General features: G+C 37.3%; 1 long non-coding RNA gene across 1 annotated transcript; it reads right to left on the reverse strand.

Annotated features, from left to right (window-relative positions):
• Nucleotides 1-3,036: 3,036 nt before the first annotated feature.
• Nucleotides 3,037-4,670, reverse strand: LOC135586225 (uncharacterized). The gene is made up of 2 exons (XR_010501051.1): nucleotides 3,677-4,670; nucleotides 3,037-3,558 (listed from the first exon to the last, which is right to left on the reverse strand). It is a non-coding gene; the product is annotated as an uncharacterized LOC135586225 (long non-coding RNA).
• Nucleotides 4,671-4,985: the final 315 nt, after the last annotated feature.

A 4,985-nucleotide genomic window follows, 5' to 3' on the forward strand; every position in this document is an offset into this window, starting at 1 on the left:
ATATATATATATATATATATATATATATATATATATATATATATAATCTTATCGTCTATTAGATATTACTTCATCTATTCGACATCGAAATTGTATCCCCGTATGAATTTGAGATGATTGATTTATTGAAGATATTTGACACAAAGTTTGAGAGGTATTTTTTTCATAAAATATTTTAAAAATTTAGTATCTATTTTAATTATACCATAATATCTTGAACCTAGTTGATTTGTCTAAGCCATATGGTACCCTTACGTATTTGTCCACAGAGAGTCAGTCTTCCATAAACCTATTATGGTTCATTTAGAATCTATAAAAGAGAAGACGAATTAGAGAAAGTATTTAGCTCGAGAACTACAAACAACTATTTTAACAAATACTAGGCAATGTAAATTACAAACTTCGTAATTCTAAACGGACACACGACAAAGGATCTAAGGTGGTCTGCCATGATCAAAAGTTCCCACATAACACTACTATGGAACAAGACAGTGAATCAGACCTCGACACTACCCCAAATACTCATCCAATTATGTGTCACCTGGGTAGCTCTTGGGTATTGTGTTGTTTGACACTCTACACCACTCTTTAGAGTTAGAAAACCCTTAAAATAGTTGCTTGGATGACTTGTTTTTGAGTAGTTATGCATTTACGAGACAACTACACACACCTATATTTATAAGCCTAAAACGACTATAAAAGTTAATCAAAATAGACTACCAAATCTACTACCTATATATTGTGTAAAGTATGAATAAAATTGAAAGACTTGGACGCACATGAGTATTACATCGAATACTTTATTTATAGCTTTGTCAATAATATTCTCCCTCATTTATTCCTTCAATATCCTCGTCGAAGCTTTTGTAGATGCTGTATCTCCTCGCCTTTATTGAATCTTCAATCTTTTGCTCCAATTGCAACACGCCTCTTGGCTCTTAGCTGCTCTTTGTCGTTGTTGCTGAGTAGTCAAACTTTGACCTACCATGCTACTTCTACTTGCTAATGACATTGATTGTGGTATGAGATCGACCAAATTGTGTTAATCTTAATTGGTTCTTACGAATTCTTCGAAAAATATCTTTCTTGTTATGTACTAATCTCTCAAACATCTCATGCTACTTGAACTAGGTGAATGCCTATTAGAGCTTTAATAAACATCGCCTCATAGACTTTAAATTTTTTTGCTTTTTCCTCCACAAAATTAGCCTATCGATTTCTCTTCTACTTAGTTGTCGTGTCTAAGTTAGTTTGCATCACTTTTGCTTTCGATTGATATTTTGTTGGAAAATAAAATGAACAATCTACTCTTAATAGAACCGATCACCATTAGTGAGAATTTGATAACTATTATCTTTCACTTTCTTCGAAAGGTCTTTGAATGTATGTAGAGCTCATCTACTAGATAAATAGGAGAACTGAAATACTCGGTTTTACTCATTCTCTTCAGAGTTAAGAAGGTAAAGATTACTTAATTTCACTCATCACCTTGAGAGTTACACCCTATGCATTAAGCTAGTTATTAGCCTTCGCTTGTTCTTTACTTATACTTCTGAAATACTCGAAGTATTTGTACTCATTATATTGAGTTAGTTACTATAATTCACCTTTTCACTCCTATCAAATTTCTCGAATGCTAAAAGTTTTACTCGAAAAGAAAAAATTTTGTCCTAACTTAGAGTAAGTGTCCATTAGTTTTGGTCACCTCTAGGATTATGCTATCTTCTCCATTATCTCTGTCGCCTACTCCTTTGAGTAGAAAAAGTATAATATCATATATTGCCTATTTCATTCCTTAGTCGAGCATTCATATATTACCCCGAAGTCTCTCATTTTTGCCAATATTGATGAGAAGCTCATTAACACTAGTCTTACGAAGTTCCCTAGCCTCTACCCTTTAATTTTACCTTGGTACTTGGAGTTTGCTTTGCATTCTCTATCTCCTGGGCTTCTTTCACATCCAAGCGCTCTCCCTCAATAAGAGTAAAGGATTGAACTATTCTACCATGATCCATTGTACCATATCACCTACTAGTAATATCTCCATTACTTTTTTTTTATCTTTGTGGGATGAACTCGGAGTACAATATCTCCATATGTGGTCTTTGCTAGCACATCGTAGGTCCTCTGTCACCTTTAATTGTGTTCGCTCCTTTGAGAATCAATCTTCATCCATCCGCTCTCGGGTCACACCCGGATGAAGTATAGCCTTAAGATAGTTCGTTGCCTAGCAGCCCTCGAAGGCCATTGACTTCGTTGAAATTGGTGCACCACTGTTTAGATCCTAGGCGTCTACCCCCCAACATAATTTTTGTTGCGCACCATATCCTTTGCAGCAACTTAAATGGTAGTACTATGATATTCTTCAAGAGTATCTACCTTTGTACCCTATTTTCTCGTACTAAGACATTTTAGCCCCAACTTTGCTTTTGTAAGGTGAGTCACGTTAGTTCCTCCATCAAATGCTTCGTCGAAATAAAATGCATACTCCTCGAAGTATTATTCAAATTTGGCATCATGTTCTCTTTTCTATGTCGACTCTCTTTATGTGGCTTGTTCACTTCACTAAGTTTCACTTAAGTTGCTCCCATCATCGGTTTGCATTGAGTTGATGGTGGCCCTCGTACCTGCCATTTCACGGGTCAGTTCTCTGTTGAGTATAATCTTCACATCAACTCTAAGTGTGCATTCATTTGGTATTGCCTTGAGTCGCTCCCTCAATCTCGTAATGCATTACCTTATGCAAGATCATGTGACAAATCTTTGCTACTCACTTATTCCATTGAGTTTTATAAAATTTTTGTCTTAAGACCTACTCAACATATGTGATCCATTACACATGATTCTCTTTTTGGAGAATCGAGACTTATCGTTCTTAGATATATGTCATATTGGAACAACTTTTCTCGTCGCATTCTTCCCTTTAGAATTTCGAAGATCATCATCCCCTTAGACTACTATGCCTTGCTGAACAAACTCAACGAGAGAATATCTTACCTTACAAAATCATTTTTGAACACACACATGAGAATAGTAGCAAGAAATCCAGTTCACACATGAATTAACAATTAAGAACCAATGAATCTCTAAATGTTGGGGCATAGAGGATGTCCTTCTTGAGTACTTTGCCATCCTTTCTTCAAAAGATACATCAGCCTTTTTCCATGTCACAAAAAAAAAAAAAACTCAACATCCAATTCCCTATCCTCCGAGATATCCACATTAATATTGGGGTATGTTTGTACATTGATCTCTATGACCCGATCATCATCGTAAAGGATATTGAAGTGGATGTGTTTAAAGATAAAGTACTTGTCTTTGCCCGAATGACCCCCTCAATCTTGCCCATCAAACCCCATGAAGGCAGATCATAAGTAATAGTCCTTTGATACAGCAGCATGTCTGAACTTTGCAACATCTTCTTTTGACATGTTTTTTTTGACAAAGAGACTTTTGACTGCTGCTCCTCCAGAAAATATAATTCGTACTGTGCATCGACCAAACGATCACCATTTAGAACTTCTTCCCCAAGGGCTTCCGTCTTTTCGGTAACATGCTCTAAATCAACAAAGTTTCGTAAAGAGTTGTACACACTAACAAACGTATAAATAGTGTTGCTAACAGGACTCATCATGCAGCTCAGAAGTCGATGGAACAGTAAGGATAAGTGAATAACCTGGTGAGCAGAATGGCAAGTCATAGGAACGATATGTCTCGCTGCAGATGCAAAAGGGAAAATGACTGTCACATTCAAGAAACACTGAAATGTTAAAAGTAAATGATAAATATCCTAAAACAAGAGCATCATTAGAATGCCAAAGACAGGGTCAAAGGCAGCAGAATTAACAGGGCCTGGCTCACAATCCAACCAGCAGAACTGATACCACTACAATGTGAAGCACACCAAAGTATAAAATCCCTGAGATTTAATAGAGTTTGGTTTTTCATAAAAGAAACTATTGAGAAACCAAAATAACAATCGATGGTAAAGGATCGGAAACACTACTAAAACATGAAGCACTCAAAAATTAGCTTTGCTTGATCGGACTCAGAAATCAAGAAGCATGCAAATGATCCAAGATCACAAATCCCTAATCTTGAATGCGGAATTTGACTTATTTAATGAAAAAGCAACTATCCACGCGAATCAAAATAAGCTTACAAAACAGTGAACGATCGGAGCGACGAAAACACGAAGCATGCGAAATCAAAGACGATTTTTAGCTTTGAATGACGCTTAATGGAGACTTCGGTATTTCTATCGATAAAACAAAAACCACCGACTAAGAGAAATAAAATTAAACTACAAAAGCGAATCATGATCCTGCGTTCATTCTAAATCACAAAACAAGCAAACAGATGATCGCATTCTTGAAGAAAAGAAAGGGACACAGACAAAGATCTATTCGCTTCAAATGATGCGCAAAACACGAACCTAAATAGCAAATTCAGCGACGAAGGAGGAATTCGAAACCGATAATGACGCAAGAATCGAAAGGAAATCACCTGGGGTTGTGGAAAGGTCCGACCTAATTGGCATACAGGGGGACATGATCAGCCCTAAAGTCCATACGTTTCGCTGAAAGAAGAGGCTTGCTCACCTTCGTTCCCGAGCCGAGGAAGACCGAAGGGGGCGATCGGCTCGCTGGTGGATCTCGGCGATACATACAAAGAAGCTGAAGGCACGTGCGAAAGTTAATTTCAAATTAAATATATATATAATGCAACGATAAAATCTAATTAGTCTAATTAATTTGGGGGCTTCCAGAACTAACTTATTGGATTCGATTCAAGAATCGAATCTGTCCAATCCCGCGCGGCCATTGCCTATATAGGCGTATCCCTCTCCTCTCCCACTCCCACTCTGTCTTCTCGCCTGCCTCTCGCCTCTCCTCTGCTCCATTCTCCTTCTCCTCCTCCTCGTTGATTTCCTCACCTCTCTTAGTCAAGAAACCGTCTTTAGTCGTCCATGGAGCCCGTCGACC

Source organism: Musa acuminata, chromosome BXJ3-9 (assembly GCF_036884655.1).
Source record: "Musa acuminata AAA Group cultivar baxijiao chromosome BXJ3-9, Cavendish_Baxijiao_AAA, whole genome shotgun sequence".
Lineage (NCBI taxonomy): Eukaryota > Viridiplantae > Streptophyta > Magnoliopsida > Zingiberales > Musaceae > Musa > Musa acuminata.